A 25,229-nucleotide genomic window follows, 5' to 3' on the forward strand; every position below is an offset into this window, starting at 1 on the left:
GGCTTCATCTGGATACACATGACTACATATTTGTAATAGGTACTTGATTTCATGTTTAACTTACTTTTCTGTTTTTCCTCTGTATTTTGTTTTCAGAGCATTGAGTTAGCAATCAGAAGAACTAATGTTTATTATCTTCCAAATCCCCTTCTTGCTTTCTTACTTATTAAGCATTGTCTGTGTGATTTGCTTAGGATACAAAAAATGATCACAATGTGGTTTTGGCTTAGGAGGGGCTCATGTGAAGTGGTCCATGACCTGTCTGCCTTATTGCTTTGTTGATGGGTTTGATAGAAGGTTAAGTGTGAAATGCTGTGTAGACAGCTCATTGTTACACAACATCTGTATTATTAGCATCCTTTTTAATGAGATAGATGGAGGTGTGGGCTATGAATGAGATTCTTCATGGCGTGAGTTTTCTGGCGGGATTTTTCAAGAGTGAGAAGAGGTGTGCCTTGAAGCAGGTAAGTAGGAGAACCTACTCCAGATATTGAGAGGGATGGCTAGAGAAGGACTGAATAGACCAGCTGCAAAAAAAAAAAAAAAAAAAAAAAAAAAAGCCAGGGCAGAGGAAGGGGGTGAATGCCAGGTATCTTTCTGATGACTGTACTGTGTATTTTCTAATATTCTTTGAAAACTTTGAGATCAGCAGAGATGCTGAGCCCTGCTGATGAGGAAGGGAGATTTGTTTAGAGACCGATAATGATACTTTAAAGGTGCATGCATTGTGTCTGTGTACTAGGCAGGTGCCATTTAAGTCAGAAGTCACTTTCCTGCTTTAGGACAGGTGCTGGGATGTGGAAGCTAGGGATGCAAAGTTACAGCTCTGTGTTGGTTTATTGGCCACCTCATCATGATTGCTTCTACTTCGTTAGTGACCTCTGATATGACTGCTGGATAGTCTTCTTGCAGTAACTTCCTTTAAAACTATGGTGGTTTGTGGTGAAAAAAATTTATTTTCAAATTGTATTATTGCTTTTAACTGGTCTCAGAGATCTGGGCTGTCTTGATGTAGGCCAGTGTTTAACTAAGCAAAGTGTTATGTCAGAATGTGGTTACTATTCCATTATTTCTTCATCCTTCAATTTTGCTTTAATTTGATCTTAAATTTGCAAGTACCTAATGTTTTTAAGAGTGTTATACATGTTATTTTTCCCTAATTTTAAAACCTGAATACTTTAACAAGCTGCTCAACATGAAGAAGGGAATGGTTTGAATCAGTTTATGAAAGAATACTCTGTTCCCAGGTTGGGTGGGTGCCCTGTCAATAGCTTTATTATGTATGGCAAACACAATGCTAAGAAAACTTATTAGAAACTGAAGTCTTAAATGCTTGGGAGATTATAATGTGTTCCGACTTCAAAATTTTAAGTTAACTTCCGCTACCAGTTTCTATGAGACTGATTTCTGTAGTCTGCTTTCTGTAGTCATAGAAAATAGTAGTGAAAGCTATAGAAAGCTGTAGAAATGGAGAGTTGGGTGAGAATTTATTAAGGTGCCTTCAAACATTATAAACTAGAAATAGATTCAGTTATATCAAAGATAGGCCTAGATGTGGACGGAATAGTGAATAGTTTCTGGGGCTACTCTTTCAACATGGATCTATCTGGTTAATTGATACTAGTCATTCTCTACTGCTATTTTTATAGCATTCATCACATTTTAATTTTTGTGGCCATCTCATCCTGGGCTTTGAGCAGCCAAGAATAAGGTTAGTTCATCTTTGTATCTCTTGCATCTAGCATGGTACCTGGCACATAGAAAGCATTCAATAAATACTGTACTGATTGAATGAAACATTTTTTACAAATGTGTTTGAACCAAAGGCAGCCTATTGTTAACCTTGGGGAGCCTTGGAAAGCTTTTTGCTTGTGGTGACGTAGCAACTGAAATATTTTGTAAAAGGTGAAAATACCTTCAAATGATTTATCTCTTTCTGATCTTTATTAAGACAGCAGTGTTGTATCCACACATTCCTAATTGTGTGTAGTCAATTCTTACAAGTTCTTGCCATGCTTGTGTCCTTAAAATGTTTCACAATTTTGGCACTGAGAAGCCAGAGCGAAGTGAAGGAGTTGCTCATTGTTCTCCATACACTCTGGGTTCTCCCACCTCTGCACCTTGGCTCAGGTTTTCCCCTTTAGCTAGAATGCCCTTTTTCCTTGGCTTTGGCTGTCTCCTAATGGATTACTCGCTGTACCTACCCTTCTAGGCTGAGCTCATAGCTAGCATATGTAATCTAACATTTGAATCAGTTGAGAAAACTCTTGTTTTCCTGCTCTATACACCCAGTATAGTTGGTTTGCAGGTGTCTGTGGAGTTTGTTTTATACAGTGCCTGTTGGGCTAGAGCTGCATTATAGCTAGTGTCTGTAAGACCGTTCTAGTTTAAGAGCATGCAGGGTGGCGACAGTGAGATGTGACTGGCTGTATCAGTTTATGGCTGTTCAGTTTATGGCAGGTGACTTAAACTGAGCCTTAATTTTCTCATAAGCAAAATGGGAACTTAGTATAACTAAGTAGGAAAATGTATATAATGCCTAGGAATGGCTTTTGCTAGGTGCCTAATAAGTAGAGTTTCCTTTTCTTCTCTTTGTTTCAAATGATGTAAAAGAAGCCTTGTTTTGAAACCAAGAGTTGTTAATCTGACCAAATTTCATGAAAGGATACTGATCACAACATATTTGTTATCAGAGTTTGGTAACACCTGACTAATTTTTTGTATTGCTTTGGGATTTATTTAAGCATGTGAGACTGGTATTACCTAAGGTTTTAGTTGACAAAAGATGGATAGCCTGAGAGGTCGAAATTATGAGAGCAAAAGACTTTTGAAAATTTCTGCCATGGCATATTTCATACATTTCAGCTTGGTGTCCAGGGTTTCCCTGAACAGACTAGTTTGTGACATACGAGCTCATAAATATACTTGCCTGTGCCCTCTTCCAGAAGGGAAAGCCAGATCTCCAGGGATGGTAACTGCTGGGGAGACAATGAGAGGAGCTTCTTGTTTGAATATCTTTGTTCACAGCAGAGATCATATTTGAAGTTCTTCTCTTCAGCAAAAAGAGCAGAATGGAAAATGGTTTAATATTCCTGTCGTTAGGGTTTCCGCTCTGTGTGGGGTCATGAGAGTCACAGTCTTTATTCTGAATTCTGAAATGATGGTTTGTTTTACTTTTAAAAATGCATCTCACAGGGAAATAGAGAATTGTTCCTGTGAACTTCCTGCCTGCTGTACTAAACGCAGTTGCTGTGGCAGTTTTTAAAAAGAAATTAAAATGCAGTAATGCTTTAAATGTACTGCTTTAAGAAACTTGATAACTCTTGATTAGTTAGCATAACAAACAGCAAAGCAGAACTTTTTTTTTTTTCTTTTTGAGATAGGGTCTCCTCCAGCCCAGGCTGGAGTACAGTAGCACAATCATGGCTCACTGCAGCCAGGCTCAATAGATCTGCCCACCTCAGCCTCCTGAGGAGGCTGGAACTACAAGCAGGCATCATCACACCCAGCTAATTTTTGTATTTTTTGTAGAGATGGGGTTTCACCATGTTGCCCAGGCAGGTCTTGAACTTCTGGGTTCAAGTGATTTGCCCGCCTCAGCCTCCCAAAGTGCTGGGATTATAGGAGTGAGCCACCATGCCTGGCCTAGAATCTTTACATACCGGTTTTAACCATGTCGTTTCACTTTTTGAAGCACTTAATAGGAGGTAAATATATTTTTGAAAGTTACATACTTAATAGAAACACACATTAATGGTACCCAAAGAACCAACTCACTCGTAGATTGTGCTCCATTTTTGTGCGGAAGTTTTTGTGCCAGCCAATTACATTTGCTTCTGTGGTAGATTTCTCTTCATTGGGTCAAAGGAGAGGCGTCATTAAGGAAAGTGCATGTGTCTTTGTTTCCTCTGGGTGTTCTGATGTGAGAGAGCCTGGCTTCTTCAGTAGAAGATTCTGGGAGGTTTTTGATAATCAAGTGTGGGAGGTCTTTTCTAATTTTCAGTGCTTCCTGGTGAGAAAAGCAGATCTCAAGAAGGGCTGAGAGAGGGTCCACTTGCCTCCACAAAGATCCTGATGCTAATAGAGGCTAAAGAGTCACTTTTGGCTTCAACTTTTAACTGCATTATTGGGGCTTTTAATGTATTATGGACTTGAAATTTGCAATGAGAGTAGATCTCAAGTGGTCTCACCATACACACCCACACCAAGAAAGGAAACGATGTGAGGTGATAGATAATGCTAATTATCTTGATTGTGGTAATCATTTCACAATATAAACTTATATAAAAAAACACATACACCTTTATTATATATATAATTCTTGTCAGTCATACCTCAATAAAGCTGGGGAAAAAATAGAAGTGTGTCCATAATATTCAATAAATAATACAGTCATGAGCCACATAACATTTCCATCAAAAACGGACAACAAACTGGTCCCACAAGATTATAATAGAGCTGAGAATTCCTATCATCCAGTGACATTGTAGCTGCCTTAACATAGGGCAATGCATTACCCACGTGTTTGTATTGATGTTGGTGTAAACAAACCTACTGTGCTGCAAATGGAGAGCACATACAATTATGTTCAGTATATAATACTTGATAATGATCATAAACGACTAAGTTACCGGCTTAAAAAAATAGGAGTGTGGTGAGGGAGAGACCAACAAATAGGGCAGAGAGAGAGGTAGTTTTAATTTCTGGGAGAGATGCGGATATTAAATTTACCTCCCTTGGAAACCCTGGAAGGGAGGATAAAGCAAGAGGGCTCTGGGAATCTAGTGGAAACTTTTTAGGTGTGGACACTTCCGTTAATCCTTTTTTTTTTTTTTTTTTTTGTAGTTTAGGGGGCAATAGTGTATTAGGCTCTAACTTTGGGTTTTGTGATTTCCTTTTATAAGATAAATTTAGTTTTCTTTTTTGGAGTTTAATTGTTTATTGTAATGCTAATTGTCTTCATGTAGCATGTTGTAAGCTTAAAATGTTCCGTAAGAGTAACCTGGAGTGGTGGTGCATGTCTGTAGTCCTAGCTACTAGGGAGGCTGAGATGGGATGATAGCTTGAACGCAGGAGTTCGAGACCAGCCTGGGCAACATAATAAGACCCTGTCTCAAAACAAAAAACCAAAAAATATTTCATAAAAGGTAGCTGCTATTAATAATGGCATAATTATAATAATATCTTACTGTTATTATGTATCCAGAATGGTTATAGCAAACTTGGTGCTCTTTGAAAATTACCACAGCAGCTAACCCTGGAAACCAAAGAAAGCCATTGAGGAAATCCTAGCCATCCCCAAACTTAGAGAAAATAAGTTAAGGCATTTATTTAATCTTCAAGGGTTTTATTTATGGTGAAGAAATGAGGAGAAGTCATCATCAGTTTGATGATTGCATCTGTTTTATTTAGAGAATTTTGACATCATAAACTAGGAATTTGTAAAACTGTACGTGCATATTTTTCTACATCTGGGGAGCTACCATATGTTATACAGATCTCATCCCTTACATTTCTAGAGTTGTACTGTAGGAACTATGTCTAGTAAAAATCTCACTCTTGGCTTATATGCATTTGGAATTACCCTTTCATATAATAAAGAAATAGGGTGTTGATTTCTATTTTTCTGAATGCTTACTTTGTGTGTATTTATCTTTTTAAGTTTTCGTAGCAGCTTTGCAGAGTAGGCATTTTATCTTTATTTTCCAGGTGAGGAAACTGATTCTGAGGAGTAAAATAATTTGCTCAAAGTTTTGTGATAGTGGCAGTACTCAGGTTGGAACCAAGAATTGGCTGACTCCAAAGTCCATTTTTTCTATATTACTTAAGGTGTACTTACACATTTTCCTGAATTTATTTTTCTCATGACTTGTCCTCACTCCAGAGTCTGGATTACCAGCCCCTGTGGTCTAGCAGAAGTTTGGGATGTTGAGGTAGGGCTTGGGCATTGGGGTGTAGACATCAATATTGCTGGCCAGGATAGGGGCTAGGCCATGGAATGACTGTGGGTAGAACTCAGCTGGTGGGGAGATATGGTCCATTTGATGGCTGACATTAGTGAGAGGGCAGGAGAGTACTCTTGATCAGTGATTGGTTTCCCAGGACAGAAGCAAAGCCTTCCCTCAGGCTTCCTGAGTGAAAGAGCATCCTTCAAACATTGTGCTGAAAGGTGGACTCTTCTCCTCGGTTCAGTGGAGGCAGCCTGCCTGGGTCCCTTGAGTGTGCCTTCATCCTGGGGCATCTTGGGATTTAGGAAGCTTGTATCTGAATTTTGGAATGCAAGGGCTTCTGGTGGGGGCCATTATATTTTCAACTAAGATTGGCCTTCCCTGGTCCAGAGCCTGCACACTTTTCTAAAATCTTTTTCAAACTCTCTGCTGCTTCATTAAAGTAAGAAAAAATAGCTACACTCTAGATTTGGTTTCTTGTTTCTTCAATGACACTTTGTCTCCTCATCCTAACACAGTAATCAATTAACCTAGTAAACTAACCCATGTTAGTGTAGCTAATATCCATAAATGTGTTAGAGGAAGAATTCTTTTTTAGCAAGAAACTCCGAGGCCATGCTCCCTATCTTTGTCTAACTCCTTGGTGACTTTAGTAATGAGAATTTTAATTTAGAGGCTCCAGGGAGACACCCTCCCCACAAAGTGTGGGATTGCTCCTGTATTCTGTTAATGCCTATTTGTTAAAAGAGTTAACGGTGACCCTTGAACCACGAAGCGACTCTTTTTGGTGCTAAAAGAACACAAGTGCCCAAGAATGCAGCAGCATCGAAACTGGGGATGAAGTGATTTGTTCTTGACATCAGTTGGCAGGTACATTCTCTTGCAGAGAGTAAAGATGAAATAGAATCCCATTCATAGAAGGCAGTTTGTAGGGAGGGAGGCTGGGGATGGGAAAATGAGCTCAGGCTCAGAGGCCTTTTACATCTTAGTGTTCTCACAAATATGCTTCCAATAAAAAACATTTAAAAGGCAAAATATAAAATTCTTCCATTTAGGAGGACCTTGCTGAGATCTATGGTGGTGGTTTAAACTGTGCTGTGATTAGAACCATGCCCTATGAATGTGTAATATGTTGTCGACCAGATGGTCATATAATGCTCACTGTCCTGGTGAGTTTGAATTAGGGAGCTGGGGAAATCTTGGCTGAGAAAAGGTAAGATAAGGCAAAAGTATATCTGCTTGAGGGGCAAAGTTGCATTCAACTGATTTGGTCTCTGCAGAAGTTTGCCATAGAAATCTGTCAGTGTGTACTGCTTTTTACTATTAATTGGGGTTTTAGTCATGTGCTTTGTGGTTTGTTCATGAAGTTTTTATTTAAATGACTTATGAGAACTATCAAAATGTTTGCTCTGAAGGCTTAAATTATGTTCTTATGCCATGGATTTTTTTCAGATGATCAACTTACCCATGTGAAAATGCTTGAGCAGGTTGGCTGCCAAATTGTAATGAAAGGCTGTCAGCAATGCCTTGATTTATCTTTCTTTCACCTCTCCTGGATATGCTGTCTGCTTCCTAAGTCTAAGTGGGATATACTCAGTCCTGCAGACAACATCTGTGCTTCTGCATCAGGTTCCCTGCCTTTCTTGGGAGCTTTAAAAATAAGAGTAACAGGAAAGGTTCCGTACTTGGTGACAATAGAAGGTAGGTTAGTTTTGGGCAAACGAGGAAATGAAATGAGCTTCTCTTTCTCCTAGCATACCCTGCTGAGATTTATTCCCAGCACCTTCAAGGGGGCTATTGTAGAATGCAATCCCCAGTGCTCTCAGTGAAAGGGAGAATTAAAAAGTACAGAGTCTTATCCTTTCACTGTAATCCCGGGTGCACACTTGGATTCTTGATCTGTAAGTGGGAGTGTGGTCCAGACCTCATTCAATGTAAAGCTCTTATAGAGACCCTGATTTTTTAAAGGGAATTTCTGCTGTTGCCACTTGTCTTGTCATCTTCTCCCTGAGAATGTTTTACCATAGCAGTTAATAAGTTATGTGATTTTAAATACCTCTTCACTTGGAGGAGTCAGTGCCTGTGGTAAGTCCTTTGACCATTCATTAACTCATTCAACAAACTCTAGGCTTTAGCTGACAACTTTTTCATTAGCAGCTTTCTTTGCTTGTTATTTTACTTTGATTTTCGTGCTTTTCACCTTATATGTGTCTATCTGTTTTCCCTCTAGGACTTTCATGACCCTACATTTTCAGCAATTCATTGTCTGTCTGATTTGATGTTATTACCTTGAGGCCTGGAGATTTCTTACACAGAGGTGTTTCTCATTGACCTGGATAAACTCAGCAACAAGTCATCACTGTCTTTTGGCATCCCGCCTCCACATTTATGTGTTATTCACCATAGTCTAATTAAATATGTTAAGTAGCAATGACGGAAGAAGTAGATTCTGCTTTCAAAATGGTTTTAATTTCTCTCAACAAAGGTAGAGAAAACCTTTGTTGCTTTAGGAGTCTAGGAGACTCCCCTGGGCAAAGTTTGCTGTTTTTTCTTCCCAGATTCCCCTTCCCCTTCACCATTCCTCCAAGACGCTTGAGGAATGATGATTTAAAAGAGAAAGGTCATGAGGGAGGACTGGCTCATAGATATTTCATGAAAAAGTGTGGCTTGTCTTGGGATTAAACCGTTCCTGGGAAGTAGAAATGAGCTCTTCATTGCTTTGTAGGCAACCACAGTATATAAATACTGTAGAAGATCTGGGTTAAAAACCAAAGCCCAAGCTGTTATCTATAGTGTGCTGTTGCCAAGCTCCCAGTAAAGTTTTAGTTTAACAGACCACATTGTGGCTGATAATGATAATTTTGTGTTATCCCTATTGGATGAGTGGCTAGCCTGTTTCCACAGTAGACAGATGCTTTTCTTAATGACAGACACCAGCCCAGGGCCTTGCTTTGTAGTAGGCCTTTGATAAATGTTTGTTAGATTTAATTGCTTGCTGACTTGTTGAGTACGGAGTGTGATTAGATTAAAACTAATATGTTGTAATTAAGAACTATCAGTCACAAAACAAATTTAATTTTTTTCTATAAATGTATGAAATATAAAAGTTATAAAATAATTATGACTTATCAAGCGGAAAATTGTGACTTATCAAGCCCTGCTTATACTGCATTCAGTAGCTGAGGTTCAGTTCATTTCCACATTTGAGTTTGAACTCCATGTCTGGTTGTTTTTTAAATGTGTGTGTTTTTTCTTTTTTTTTGGTGGGAATTGGAGTTGGGGTCTCTCTGTCATACGGGCTAGAGTGCAGTAGTGCAATGATAGCTGACTGCAGCCTCAAACTTTTGGACTCAAGCCATCCTCCTGCCTCAGCCTCCTGAGTAGCTAGGTGTCATCACACCTGGCTAATTAAAAAAAAAAAAATTTTTTTTTTTTGTAGAGATGGTGTCTCACTATGTTGCCCAGGCTGGTCTTCATCTCCTGGGCTCACACAATCCTCCTGACTCAACCTACCGAAGCACTGGGATTACAGGTGTGGGCCACTGTGCTTGGCTGCACGTTTTCTTTCCACAGTTTTTTCTGTCCTTTGTTGAAAGTCTTCATTGTCCTGCTGATAATTAGGCTAATATAATAAGAATTAGGAAGATTCTTCTTTATCACCTGTTCTTAGATGACAAAGATTCTTAGAAATTCTTGCTGTGTTTATTTTGTACTTCCGGGTAATGTAGTTTAGATCTGAAAAGACATAATTGAGGTTAGCTCTCACAGAGGAGGAAAATACTTGTGTACTAAGGATCAGTTTAAATGACTCAAGAAAAGCAATCAAAGAAGTGTTATCTTTACCATTGTATTGGTCTGTTCTCACATTGCTAATAAAGACATACGTTAGACTGGGTATTTATAAAGGAAGAGGTTTAATTGACTCACAGTTCAGCATGGCTGGGGAGGCCTCAGGAAATTTACAATCATGGTGGAAGGGGAGGCAAACACGTCCTTCTTCACATGTCGGCAGCGAGGAGAAGTATGAACGGAGTGGGAGAAAAGCCCTTACAAAACCATCAGATCTCATGAGAACTCACTATCTTGAGAACAGCATGAGCCTAACTACCCCCGTGATTCAATTACCTTCCACCGAGTCCCTCCCATGACATGTGGGGATTATGGGAACTACAATTCAAGATGACATTTGGGTGGGGACACAGCCAAACCATATCAACCATATTCTGCCTAAATTAGAAGCCTATCTCTAATCACAGCTTAATTATTCAAATGCCTAATGTCACCACAGATTCTTCTTTTAATTGGTGATTTTCTAATACCATTGCAGGACCTTCTGATTGATAGTTTGTGCACAAGTTTTCAAAAAGAAGTTAGTGTCTCTTTTTAAGAGAAATTCATCAACTAAAGTGACATTAGAACCAGTGATTAAAAATTACTGAGGTCACATCTGTGGATGTCTATGACTGTCTACTTTTTGTTTATAGAACTCATGACTATTTAAATGAAAACAGTCACCTCAGTCCTCACTAAAAACAATGATTGTTAAAAATATAAAATTTAAGGTGGCTAGCAGAATGAGGCAATAAATACCAGGTAAATGGAGTCATGAGTAAAAGTATTAATGTCAAGGCTTCTTTTTGGTTAAAGTCTAAATGCTGTTTTTCAATTTGGACTTAACAGGGAGAGTGCTGCAAATGAAAGGAGCATTTTTTTTCTATAAAGGCTCACACAGTGTTAGGGTGTCTTAGTCCATTTGGGCTGCTGTACAGTAACAGAGTACTATAAATTAGGTAGCTTCTAAAGAACAGAAACTTATTTCTCATGGTTCTGGAGACTGGGAAGTCCAAGATCAAGGCATCAGCAAATTTGAGGGGAGGACCTGCCTCCTGGTTCGGAGACAGCCATCCTTCTGCTGTATCTTCATATAGCAGAAAGAATAAGTAAGCTCTCTGGGACCTCTTTTTTAGGGGCACTAATCGCATTTACGAGGACTCCACCTTCATGATCTAATCACCTCCCAAGAGCCCCATCTCCTAAAACGATTACATTTAGGGGTTAGGTTTCAACCTATGAATTTTGAGGAGACACATTCAGTTTATGGCAGTGGGAGATACTTTGTCTTCAGATAGTTAGATCTTTAGCTCTGAATTCTTATGTATCTTTTAGAAATAAGGACTGATTTAGACTAGAGTCGCTGGGCCCGGCGTGACCCGAAGTAGTGGAGAGAGCACAGGACTAGAGCGCACACCTCAGGACGTGGATCCGAGCCGGCGCGATGGGCGGAGAGCAGGAGGAGGAGCGGTTCGATGGCATGTTGCTGGCCATGGCTCAGCAGCACGAGGGCGGCGTGCAGGAGCTCGTGAACACCTTCTTCAGCTTCCTTCGACGCAAAACAGACTTTTTCACTGCAGGAGAAGAGGGGATGGCAAAGAAGCTTATCATACAGACTTTCAGCCACGACAATCAGCTGGCACAGAAGGCCCGGTGGGAGAAGAGAGCCTGGGAGAAGGTGGAGCGGGTGGCCAGGCTGGCCAAGGAAGCCAAGTCAGAGACCTCGGGGCCCCAGATAAAGGCAGACAGGCAGAGAGGCTGCAGCTAGAGATTGACCAGAAAAAGGATGCAGAGAATCATGAGGCCCAGCTCAAGAACGGCAGCCTTGACTCCCCAGGAAAGCAGGAGAAGAAGGAGGAAGATGAGAAGGACAAAGGAAAACTGAAGCCCAACCTAGGCAACGGGGCAGACCTGCCCAATTACCGCTGGACCCAGAGCCTGTCGGAGCTGGACCTGGTGGTCCCTTTCCGTGTAAACTTCCGGCTGAAAGGGAAGGACATGGTGGTGGACATCCAGGGGCAGCATCTCCGGGTGGGGCTCAAGGGGCAGCCAGCGATCATCGATGGGGAGCTCTACAACGAAGTGAAGGTAGGGGACAGCTCGTGGCTCATTGAGGATGGCAAGGTGGTGACTGTGCATCTTGAGAAGATCAATAAGATGGAGTGGTGGAGCTGCTTGGTGTCCAGTGACCCTGAGATCAATACCAAGATGATTAACCCTGAGAATTCCAAGCTGTCAGACCTGGACAATGAGACTTGCAGCATGGTGGAAAAGATGATATATGACCAGAGACAGAAGTCCATGGGGCTGCCAATCTCAGACGAACAGAAGAAACAGGAGATTCTGAAGAAGTTCATGGATCAGCATCTGGAGATGGATTTTTCCAAGGCCAAATTCAACTAGCCCGTGCTTTTTCCTCCCTGAACTCTTGGGGCTGAGCTACAACCATCCAACTTTCTTTCCCACTCTTCTCTGGCCCTTGTGAGCCTCAGGGCTTGGGGTAGGCATGGGACTGGCCTAGGCACACAGATCCTAGGGCATCAGGAGAAAGGCTGGGGCTTGGGGTCTTGTCTTCCCCAGTTGGCCTACTGTTAGGCATTAAAGCGATTTGCCCAGCAAAAACAGAAATAAGTACTGATTTATTTCCTCATTTGTGATGCCAAATTTTAAAGATTAAGGTAATTGTTCTGTTAAGGTATGAAAATAAATGACTTATAAGAGACAGAGGCAGATAGGATATTGGCAACCTTCACACCCTACTTTGAAAGGTACTGGCCTTTCTTGGCTGTGCTGAGGCATGAATAAATACTATAGCAATAGTAACCACACCTTTGTTGTATTTTATTTCTTCAATTACCATCTGTTGTTGCAGCTTTTAGCTAAAGCAGAGCTTCCTGAACTTCCAACTTGAATCATAGCACTGTGTCTTGGTGAATTGATTCTAGAGGTGGAAGTTAGTGCCTTAAATTTGATGCAGTCACATATGCCTTTTGGGTGACTTCACTTTGAATCCTCAAAGGATGACTTAGAGAATGCCAAATAAACACCCTGGCAACTGGTAATGACCTTCTGGGAGATTCTGACAGATTGAGGTTTCACAACAAACACAGATAAAAGACAATTTTTCAGAAGACAGTGGCGAAGGAACTGAGTAAGTAAAGCATAACTGAAGGCAGTAGAGGTAGTTGAGTGGAAATGCATAGAGAGCTGGGAGGAGTGGAGTTCACCAGCAAATGTGTCTTGTGTATCTGGCTGGGAGGTGTAATTGGGATGGAGAAAGGAAGGGCAGCATGCAGGAAGTCATGTGATAGGAATAGAGCTGTGTGCCAGGGGTGGCAAGTTGACTCTGTTGGTTGGTACCAAGAGTTTGTCTTACTGTAGTTAGACAGAGTTAATTTTTGTTCTGAATGAGACACCGACTTTCCCATATTTCCCGATAGGGGTTTTGAATATAGTGACTTGAAGCAAGAACATTATTGGAACTATGGTATCAGATTTCCTGAAGGTCACATTATTCATTAATAATAATGTTGCTCTTTGAGCCCTTAAAATTGGCCTTTTTCTAGACTCCTAAACTCTATATGTTCTTAATGAAATAACGCTGGCTAGAGCCCTTACCAAACCCTGACCAGAAACAGTGAATTAAAAGATACAGAAGACTGGGAGCTAGAAATTGTTTTTTTTTTTTTCAAACCCATATTGTCTCAAAAACATCTACCTTAGGATCTATTCACATCCTTATTCACATGCCAACTCCTTGATTCATTTGCAAGATTGCCACCCTCCTTGCTATTTACAATAATTCATTCTTTAATTTCAAATTTTGGTGCTATTTTCATATTGTTTAAATGAGGTTCTCTACCTACCCAACATGGTAGCTATTTGCCTAATATCTTAGTTGTACCTAAACATTGTGGAAGGTAGTTTCTTTTATAAATTTAAAATGTTTGGCTTTTCAAACCCCTGTTTTCTCATCTTCCTTTGTCAGAGTTCTGTTTGAGGTGACCAAAGCCACTTGGATCCTGATTTAGTGGATGATTTCAGTGAAATTAAGACTTTGGGATTGACTTTTCTCTCCCCCCACTCATCACAGTGGGAATGCATTTTTCATCTTTTCTGTGGGGTGATTTGGAGAATGACTGAGATGGTTATTCCTTTTTTCCTCCTGTTTCAGTCTGTTTTGTGCTGTAGTGACAGAATCCTTGAGACTGGGTAATTTATAAGGAACAGAATTTTATTTCTCACCGTTCTGGAGGTGACTGGGAAGTCCACGATCAAGGTGCCAGCATTTGGTTTAGGGAGCATTTGGTGAGGGCCCTGTTGCTGCATCCTCATCTGGCAGAAGGCATAAGGGCAAGTCATCCAAATGCGGAGTGAAGCCTCTTTTATAAGAGCCTTAATCCCATTGAGAGGGAGAAGCCATCATGGCTTAATCACCTTTAAAGGCTCCACTTGTAAATACCATCACTTTGGCAACACCTAAATTTTGGAAGGGACACATTCAAACCATAACACCCCCTGTCACCTATTGTCTGCCCTTGTTTTGGGAGTGGGCAGTGGTGCTGACTGACAGATGGATCCTCCAGGCTTCCTTGCCCTCTGGCTTCTAACTGGATTGGCCAAGGGGGAACTTAAGGAGAGCTAAGAGTGGGAGGGGAGAGAGCTGCCAGTCGCCATATCTCTTCTCTCTGCCTGCTTCTCTGCTGCAGTTTTGTCAGTGACTGTGTCCCACCAAGAAACCACTCTTGCCTGGTGGGTCCTCTTTCAGGCCTCCAGCAGGTTACTTTCCTCTCCTTGATGCTTCGAGTCACTTTCTACCTGAATGCCCCCTGTGGTACCCTTCACCCTTCCCTCATCTTTGTAAATAGTCCTTCAATCAGATGTCTTCATTGAAACTATGTGAGTTGCCTCTATGTAGTACATGTAAGACACTGTTAATTAAAAGTACAGGTAAGACACTGTGGTATCAACACTTTAATATGAGGAAACATGTAGCACATTAAATGTACATGATTATAAGATATGTCTTAATTTCAGATACATTAATACTTAGAAACAACACCCATGACTCTTAAAACAGAGGGAAACCTATGAAATTGCTACTGGTTTTTCATTGTGTTAAAGATACCATAATAAATGTCTTTATTTATAAACTTGCCTATATTTGAGATTATGTCCGTAGGATAGATGAGAAGAGAGTTACGGACATTTTCTAAGACTTGTTTCTTTTTGCCGCATTGCATTCTAAAAGGGTAAAACATATTTAGAGTGCCACCTGCAGCTTCTTAGCTCTTGTTTGACTGTCCCCCTGACAGCAATGTGTGTTGACTTTTCCACAAGTCTTTCCTAATCTGATAGGCCAAAGAGAGTCTTTCCATTTGGAAGTGAAGGTGAACATTTTCTATTTTATTAACAGGTTGTATTTTTCTTTTACTTTAAAAAAATCTCCTTTGCCTATTTATTTATTGGGTCTTACTGTTTTTCATATGCATGAGCTCTTTGTGTAGTAGGTCAGAGGTTAGCTAACTTTTTCTATAAAGGACCAGATAATAGACACTTAAGGCTTTGTGGGCCATACAGCTTCTGTAAGGTGAAAGCAGCCTTAGACAATAGGCAACTAATGAGGATGGCTGTGCTCCCATATGGACGCTGAGATGTGAGTATTATATAGTTTTTTATATGCCCTGGAGTATCATTCCTCTTTATTTTTTTCAGCCATTTAAAAATGTAAAAACCATTCTTAGCTCACAGGCTGTAGAAGAACAGGCGGTGGGCTGGATTTGATTAGTGGGCCATAGTTTGCTGACCCTTGTAGTAGATGATAACTCATTTAATTTATTTTGACTATTTTCCTCACTTCCTTTTTTAGATAAATTTTTTAGGCCTACAGAAGTTTGAATTTCTTACAACATCAAATTTTAAATTTCTGGCCATTTTTGTCATGATTCTGAAAGTTAGAATGTTCTTACTAACGATCATATCCAAAAATACACGACTTAATTTTAGCTTTGGAGACAATGTTTTTTAAAGAATTCGCTTTTATTCATGTGGAATCTAGTTGTGTATAGTGTGATTTGGAGGTCTAAATTTAATTTTTTTGCAAGCAGCAAACCAATTGTGGGTTGTTTTTGAATCCTCCTGGTTAGTACTGGGTTCACTAACTGTACTTTGGGTACCTTTGATTCTAGATTTACAGCATGATAATTTTCCCACTTTTCATTTATGTTCAAGAAGTATGGTACCAAACTGTGACATGAGTTCCTCTTAGTTCTTCTTGGCTCATCTGTTTCCATATGAGCTGGCATTCACAGGAAATTCAGAACTCTTACAGGCATAATATTAATAGATACATGTGGAAACAGTTGTTCTCTGAAAAAAAAATTTTGACTTTTTTTTTTTAATGAAGAATGACAACTTGATCTCCCACACTAGGAAAGAAAAGTGCAATTAATAGTTTATATTACATAACATTAACTGTTGGGTTTTTTTTTTTTGGCGTTTGGAAGATATACTCAAATTTGTGATAAGTAAAATGACTTATTTATCACAGGTTACCATATAAGATTGGACAAGAACGATCTTTTATTTCTAGTCTTTTGGGTTGTTGGAGTGACCTAAAATGTAATTTGAGGATAAGCAAAACCCTGATCTGCTGAAAATTACAAAACCAAATTTGCAGGCATGGCTTTCTTGCTCCTGAGACTGAAAAATTTGTCTGCTCCCAATTCAGTTGACTATAAAGAATAGATAGCATGCTTTTATTTTCTGACAGCACTAAGAGTTATTCCTGCTGAACCAGGAGTGCTGTTAGAGTGTCAAGGATGGATTTGCCTTAACTTATTTTTCCACAAAGCTGTAATTAAAAAAAAATCTGTTAACATTTCTTTGTAATTCTTTGGTTCACAGTAGACAGTCCCACTGCAGAAGTCCTGCTCCGGTCAGCCCGTATTTCCAGTGAGAGTGTTCTTTCAGAACTGGAAATGTCTGTATGTTCAACTGGGTTGCCATGGTGCTGTGGGACATGAGGTGGCAAACCCTACACAAGAGTTAAAGAGATGAGTAGTGCTTAGGATACAAATTACAGAAAGTACAGCTTGCCATCAAGTTCTAGGCAAGAGATAGAACTAAATGTCTTAATCCTAAGAGGAAAAACTTCATTCCAAGGGACATTGGGTTTAGATGAGATTCATTGTTAGATTATGCCCCAGATGGCCTGTTAGCTTTCTTAGGAAACTTGTTCCCATTTTATGTCTCCACAATGGTTCTCAGCTACTATCTGGACCAGTCCCTTAAAATTAAAAGTTAAATTAGATGTGATGTGATTTGAAATTTGAAACCTATGTTTTTATTTAGCTAGACTACAATGGTACACTTAGAATTTTTGTTCAACTTCCCCACCCAATATGAATTTGGAGAAAAACAAGAATGACTAAAAAATCAGCAGGCTCACATGAAATTGAGAGGACGGTTTGGAAATCTCCTTGAATTTCTTTTTGTAAGCCAAATTTATTTTTATAAGCCTTTAACGGAAGACAGTTTGTTCTTTGGATAATTGGCCCAGGCTTTATCCTCCTCTTTCAAATATGCTTCAACCAAATACCCAACTATGAGATGAATAGGATAAATGAAGTTGGGAGTTGTAGAGTGTTGGGGGTGGGTGGGCCAGGGGGTGGGGCGGCGGCAGGCAAAACAGTCATGTGGAATCTTTTGTTTCATTTTTAAAATAATTCTTAAGAGCTGCTGTCTTTCGACAGAGTCAGAAAGTCCTTGCTTAAGTGTATTTGTCACTATAGAGAGTGAATGGGATTCTGAAGTCTTTAACGTGGTTCTGTAAATGTAAGTCTTGTTGTTTAATCACGGCATTTCTGCAAAAATGAACTCCTGTACCCACATCCCTCCCCCTGTCCTTTATTTTAGTGTCTTAGAACTCAGCTAAGCATTTGAACAGTCATTGCTAAGTGTTTCCACATTGGGGGAACTAGAAGAACTTGGCTGGATAGAATTCTGATTTTCATGGGAGGGAATTAGTTTTCCGTTTTCTGCCTTAGAAGTCATATACTATACTTGCTATTTGGGCTGAACTGACTTGAAAAGTCAAACAGGAATGAGTCTAGCTACTAAATTTAGAGAACTGATTTGTAATTTCTTGATCTAATACAGTGGGCAGTCTTGTCATTGACCAGTTATTTATTTCAGTGTTTGCCAAACCTAGAATGAAATCCAAGGCTGCTGCTTAACCCTCTATAGCTCTGGTAGTTCATTTCTACTTCTCCTGCTCATTTCCGAAGATAACATGTATCCAGAGAGCCTGTGAGGTCCTGGCTTAGATGAGTCCCGCATATCAGGGCAAAATTCCATGCCTCTGGACATCTTTCACATTTCAGACATTGTCTTGTTTCTTTTTCTTATCCAGTTAACAAGTATGTTTTTATTTAAGTCAGGCTTTAACTCTCCCCTCTCTCCCCTCTCCCCTCCTCAAGGGAGATTTAAATTAAGTGGGAAATTACTTTTTGTATAGATGTTCTTTTGTCTTAAATTCATGCTCATGTGACTTTCCACTTGCCATTTAGAGTAACAGTTATTCAAAGAGCATTACCTAAATTCCATCATTAAGAAAAAAACTTATGCCCCTGCTCTGCTCCTTCACCCCTCATCATTATTTTTAAAGCTCTCTAAATGCCTGTCTTGCTTAAAGAATCATAAGACTATGGAAGTGGAATGCACTTGGCATGTTGTTCACTATTCCATGAATTTGTAGACTAAATATATTATTTCTGTGGCTCATCCAGAAGATGTTGTCATCCTTTAAAATTGCAATTAGCATTATTGTAAAATTCGTTGATGGAAAAAGATCTATTAAGGTTACGTGTATTTTGGATTTAATGTTGCTTTACCTAAGGATGTTAGGGTTCACCAAATCCTGCTTTGCTTGGGATATGCAGGGAGGAAAATTATGAAGAAATCTTTTTTTTTCCCATTAATAAAGAACTTCAATGTGAAGAATTTTAAAAAGTCGCAAGCACAGATGGTTCACCTGGGTAATTTGCAAGGAAACTGGATGAGCATAATGTAGGTGGGGAAGACTTAGGGAAGTTATTCTGATAGTTCAGTTCCTTTCCTTTTATCTGTCTGAGCCAGTTAGGGAAAAAAAAAAAATGAGGCGTTTGGATGTCAGAATTACCTGCTGGAATTTTTCATGCACTTTTCAGAATAAAAAACGTCAAAAGAGAGAAGTTAAATTTTCCAGTATGATTTAAGAAAATAAACAAAATGAGACATGCTGGGGAAAGTGATAGGACACTTTCAGGTTGTGAACCTCAGGGAGTTTCCTGGCTAAGACAGGTGGCTTGGAATTTTCCCTCTTTCTCCTTCTCTCCTCCCTTCTACTTTACTTTTCTGCCTCTCTTCCTCCTTTTTTTTTTCTTTTATTTGCACACCCAGAAGCATGGACCTTTCCTTCTTTTGGTCCTTCTATCCATCAGGGTCAGGTCTTTCAAGATAAGTGGACACAATACCACTAAATCTGTAAACTTCTGATTTGTATGTCATTCTTCTCTGTGAGCCAGCGTTGTCACTGGTTTAAAAAAATAAAAACTTTGGCTGGGCTCAGTGGCTCACACCTGTAATCCCAGCACTTTGGGAGACCAAGGCAGGCGGATCACCTGAGGTCAGGAGTTCAAGACCAGCCTGGCCAACATGGCAAAACCTCATCTCTACTAAAAAATACAAAAACTATCTGGGTGTGGTGGCAGGTGCCTGTAATCCCATCCTTGGGAGGCTGAGGCAGGAGAATTGCTTGAATCTGGGAGGTGGAGGTTTTGCAGTGAGCCGAGATTGAGCCGCTGCACTCCAGCCTGGGCAACAGAGTGAGACTCCATCTCAAAAAAAATAAATAAAATAAAAGCCTCAGCATGTTGTCCTCTGGCCTGCGAACTTGCTGAAGTATTATTCCTTGTTGTATCCCCCAGGCTATGTTGCTGTCTAGCCTGTGAATAAGGCAATTTCCGTATTATGGAGGTAGTGGGCTGTGTGAAAAGAGCACAGATTTTTTATATAATGAGTTACACGACTTGAGGCTAAGTACCTAATTTGTAAGTCCTCATCTGTAAAATAAGAATAATATCTAGTTCAAAGAGATGCGAGAATTATAAATTCTCCTATGTAAGATGCTTTATATATTGCTTGGTATACTTGGTAGGTCCTCAAGAAATGTTTGTTTCTTTTCTGCTAGGTCTCTAGTAATTGGAATTTTGGATGACTAAACATTCAAACTGATGATTTTTGGATGATTAACATTCAACTGATTTTTTGAGCAATTAATATGTAAGGCTTTTCTAAGTCCTGAGGGAGGTAAAACATGAACGATAGGTAGCATTTGCATGCACAGGCACTGTTTTAAGCCATGTGTACATTTTATCTGGCTTTATCTTCTATACATAGTTATGAGATATGCACCATTATCTCCAGTTTATTGATAAAGAAATAGTATAGAGGCTTGATTTATCTGAGACCACACAGCTAGTAAGTGGTACAGTTCGCTGAGGCATAAAGAGAGAAACTGATACATGTAATATAAGGCATAACATGGTACTTATTTTTAAAAAGGGTGAACATGACCAGATGATTGAGAAGAGAAGGCAGTTGTATTTGGTTTGGGTAGGAAAATTAGGACAGGCTTCAGGGAGAGGATGTCGTTTGAGCTGGGCATAGAAGGAATTGAGTGTGTTGTGGAGAGACAGACATGGGAGCCAAAGAGAGAAGAATGTGGTGGCCACGGAGACAGGAACACTTGGGTGCTGCCCCAGAGCAGCAGACAGCTTCACTGGCTTTCTGAAGAATACTGGATGTGTGATAAACAATCCCAGAAGCTGCCCCTGGACCCTGAGCTGGTGCTGGGATCCCAGACCTGAGGTCGGGTTTGCGAGTGAGGCTTCCTCTGCCCAGGGTTGCCACGTGGCAGTGGTGGAGGCTGAACATTGACAGAGAAGTGAAATCAGAAGGTAGGTGACTAATCCAAATAAAAGTTGTGGATCTGAGGGTGGAGAAGTAGAAGGTGGCAGCACAGGATGAGGGAGGATGTTTGAAATGATGGTTGAAAGGGGGAAGCCTAGAGAAGTTTGTGAGCCCCGGATGGTCTCTGCTGTGCCTTTTTAATAGATGCTGGTCCCTCTGGATGTGGGTGAGGAGCAGCTTATTAAGTATTTTCTTCATAGTATTGAAAGGAAGTAGGAGACAAAAGCCTGGATGGGGAAACTGAGGTGGGGTGTTGGACACATGGAACCTACCTGCCAGTGTCAAGGTAGAGGTGGAAGGATTTGATAGGCTGTTGACAAGTTTTTTTTCTGGGGTTGGCAGTGAAGTGGTGACATAATGGGGATTATGCTTGAGGAAGATTGATCTGCCATTTGTATGGGGATAGATTAGGTCATTTAGACTTTAGGGAGGGAACTTGTATTGGTGCCTTTACACCTTGGGGCAGAATTCTTAAGGCTTTGCAATCGATTCGATTGAGAGGCTGGGAAATGAGGAAGCAGTTAAAGATGACCTTAATGTCTTTAATAGTGTTTCTATATGTATTAGATATTTGGGTGAGTTCTATGTGGCAGGCGGAGTGCTAGCTACTGGATGAAGAGTGCTGAGCAAAACTGTGTGAGTAGATAGGTGGGGAGGAAGTAGAATGAAAGTGGCTCTTGGGTTTTGAACCTGGGTCCTGGGGAAAGTGGTGTGACATTTACTGAAACAGGACAGGCAGCAGAGGAGTCGGCTTAGAAGCCCTGATGATGCATTTTGTTTTGATGAGTTGAGTTTGAGGTTGATCACAGCAAGTGATCAATCATAAAATTAGACATCTTGGACAGAGATTGGAGATGGCAACAGATAGAAAGTGGGTTGAAAAACAAAGAATGGGCCGGGCACAGTGGCTCATGCCTGTGGTCCCAGCACTTTGGGAAGCCGAGGCGGGCAGATCACTTGAGGTCGGGGTTTAAGACTAGCCTGGCCAACATGGCGAAACTCCGTCTCTAATAAAAAATACAAAAAGCAGCTGGATGTGGTGGCACACGCCTGTAGTCCCAGCTACTCTGTGGGCTGAGGCAGAAGAATCGCTTGAATCCAGGAGGTGGAGGAGGTTGCAGTGAGCTGAGATCGCGCCACTGCACTCCAGGCCTGGGTGACAGAGCCAGACTCGGTCTCAAAAAAAAAAAAAAAAAAAAAAAAAAGAATGCTCTTTTAGAGATTCAAGGGAAGCAGGCAGAGGATATGGCCTTATGAGCAAAACTTAAATTTTAGGGGGCAGAAGGAAGATACTGCAAAGAGTGTGGAGGAGGAATCAGTATAACTTGTATATTTCTACCTACCTGTTTTCTTGTGCAGTTTGTTTCCTTTATGGCTTTAGAACAAGGTTTCTTAACCTTAACACTATTTATGCATTTGGGACCAGATAACTGTTAGGTCATAGGTGTGTCCTGTGCTTTGTAGGATGCTGAGCGGCACCCCTGGTCCCTGCCCACTATAGGCCACTGGGTAACAACGAGTAACACTGCCTCTTCCCAATTATGTCAACCAAAAATGTCTGTAGACTGCTGAATATGCCCTGGGGGGGCAGTCACCCATAGTTGAGTCCCACTGCTTTAGGGGTAATGATTTTGTAGTTTTCTTTCTTTTTTCTTCCCACGTGTATCCTGCCCAAACCACAGCCAGGGAGGAATTGGAGGCAGGCGATGCCAGCAAAAGGGTTGAACCTTCATTTGGCTGCAAGCAGTATGTGACTCAGTTCTCAATAAAGTTACGTGTAGGAAGATGTTGGGAATTATCCTGTGAAACAGTTTCCTGTACTAGGAGAAGTGTGAACTGCTAAGACTGTTTCATTGTAGCTCTCAACAGGCCTGGGCCTGTGATATGACTGCATTTATGGACACTGGGGTGGGATGGAGTGGAGGGAATTTTAGCTCTGAAAGTTTGGGGAATTTATCAGTTTCAAAAAGTATTATTTTACAGAAGTCCCTATGTAGTTCTTCAATGCTTTTAGGAGAAGCTATTAATTTAAATGTGTCCTGTCAAAGAAAATAAATGTGTGTCCTAATAAAGGTCCCTAAAAGTTCACGTTGGACATCTCACCCCTCCAAATGAGGTGACACAGGAGGCATACACAGTCCTAGTGGTTTCTGCATACCTGGCACACTGCCTTTTCACCTGGTAGATGCCCATGAGTTACTTGAGTTGAATTGAAATCCCACCTGTCATTTATGCTTGAAGAATTCTTCCTTTTTGATCTTGAAAGGGGAAGGAGAAGTGCTTGGAGGCAAAAAGCTTTAATCTGTGCAAAATATCAAAGAATAAGTTCATGACTATGTCAGAGGCATTCACAGTTTCGTTTGAAATCTTTATTTAGAGATTGGCCTTGGATTTGGGTGTGCTTGTTAGGTCAGTGGAGGGGAGGCTGTTGATTCAGGTTGGGGCTTTTTTCCATTTCTTAGAGTTCTCCAGGTGCTCTTCTCCTGCCTTTGAGCCTAAAGTTCATTTCTGACAGGTGCTTGATGAAGTGGTTATTATAATCAGTTTGGCCTAATACGCTATTCATAAAACTTGAAAATTGACCAAAAAGAGAGAGGCAGAGAAAAAAACTGAACTATTTTTAGGTAGTTTCAGATGTTGTGTTTAATATTTTTTTTTTTTTTGAGACGGAGTCTCTTTCTGTCACCCAGGCTGGAATGCAGTGGCGCGATCTCAGCTCACTGCAGCCTCCGCCTCCCGGGCTCGCACGCCATTCTCCTGCCTCAGCCTCCTGAGTAGCTGGGACTACAGGCACATGCCACCCGGCTAATTTTTTGTATTTTTAGTAGAGACAGGGTTTCACCATGTTAGCCAGGATGGTCTCGATCTCCTGACCTCATGATCTGCCCGCCTTGGCCTCCCAAAGTGCTGAGATTACAGGCGTGAGCCACTACGCCCGGCCGTGTTTAATCTTTTAAAAGCCCATAAATGCTAAGGGTTATTCTCATCTGTAAATAGTGGTGAAACATGAAGATATGAACAGGTGTGCTCTAAGTCAGAGGGCGGAGTGGAGGGGAACCTGCATGAAGTATCTTTCCTTAGCAGGCCAGGCACATTCCCTGCTGTTTTTGGGGAGCGGGCTCCAGGATCCTTTCCCTCTTGGAAAAGAGCAGAAAGTGCCAATTGGATCTCTGGTCACTGAATAAAACTGACCTACCCTCTGAGTGTGGCCCAGCTCTTAACAGGAGCAAATTGAGACCTCAACTGAATTCTGCCTTGAAGATCTTTTGTGATGTTTACTGGTCCACGAAGACAGGAAAGTGAGGGTAGGAAGGTGCAAGGACAGATAGTTGCTGCCAAAATGAATTTGGCCAGGTTCATTCATCTGCTCTCCCTTGCACACAGCTCTCTCATTCCTTCCTCTTTGACTTTTTGAAAAATAAACTTTTTGTTGTAGTATAGTTTCAGATGTATGGGAAAAATGAGGCTATAATACAGAGAATTCCCACATATCCTGTATCTAGTTTCCCCCATTATTATCTTAAGTTAGAATGGTATGTTCATCACACTTAATGAGCCAATACAGTTACCTTATAATTAGCTAAAGTCTGTGCTTTATTCACCTTTCCTCAGTTGATACTTAATGTTCTTTTTCGGTCCGGGGATCCCATCCAGGATGCGGTGTCACATTTAGTTGTTGTGGAGCCCCAGGCTATTTTTGGTTGTGACTGTGTCCCAGACTTTCCTTGTTTTTGATGACCTTGACAGTTTCGAGGAGTACTGGTCAAGTGTTTTGTAGAATACCCCTCAATTGAGATTTGTCTGTTGTTTTTCTGTGGCGATTCAACTGGGGTTGTGGATTTCGAGGGGCAGAATGACAGAGGTAAAGTGCCATTTTCATCACATATCAATGTGACTTACCACATGCTGATCCTTATCACTTGGCGGAGGTAGCGTTTGCCAAGTTTCTGTACTGTAAACTGAAAAAAAAAAAAAAAAAAAAAGCCCCACAAAACTGTAAAAACAACAACCAAAAACCCAAACAGCTCTGTCATCTTCAGAAGGATGTCACTGTGTACAGCGTACACTTGAGGAGTGGGACGTTGAGAGAGGAGGATCTATCTAAGTTATTTGGAATTCTTCTGCCTGGGAGATTTGTCTCTTCTTCCCCATTTATGTATTCAGTCATTTGTATCAGTGTGGACTCATGGATGTTTTTATCCTTTGGGTTAGAATCTAATACTGCTTTATTTTGTTTGAATCGTTTCAGCTTTGACCGTTGGGAACTCCTTACTTGGCTTCTGTGTCCCTTTCTTGGCATACACTCATTTTTTTTTTTTTTAAGTACTTCCTTTCTGGCACTACAGAATTCCTCTTTGACTTTTTATGTGCCTTTGTAATGCTTTCTGCCTGGTGTTGGAGTAGTGACAGATCACATACTTGGTGGCCTGAAAGCTA

General features: G+C 40.6%; 1 protein-coding gene and 1 pseudogene across 9 annotated transcripts in view; both read left to right on the forward strand.

The window, feature by feature from the left end:
• LOC129532241 (nuclear migration protein nudC-like) overlaps positions 1-22,000 on the forward strand; it is a 34,334-nt pseudogene extending 12,334 nt beyond the window's left edge.
• Positions 1-25,229, forward strand: part of FMNL2 (formin like 2) — a 315,524-nt gene that overhangs the window by 43,591 nt on the left and 246,704 nt on the right. The window lies entirely within an intron of this gene.

Source organism: Gorilla gorilla, chromosome 11 (genome assembly GCF_029281585.2).
Source record: "Gorilla gorilla gorilla isolate KB3781 chromosome 11, NHGRI_mGorGor1-v2.1_pri, whole genome shotgun sequence".
Classification (NCBI taxonomy): domain Eukaryota; kingdom Metazoa; phylum Chordata; class Mammalia; order Primates; family Hominidae; genus Gorilla; species Gorilla gorilla.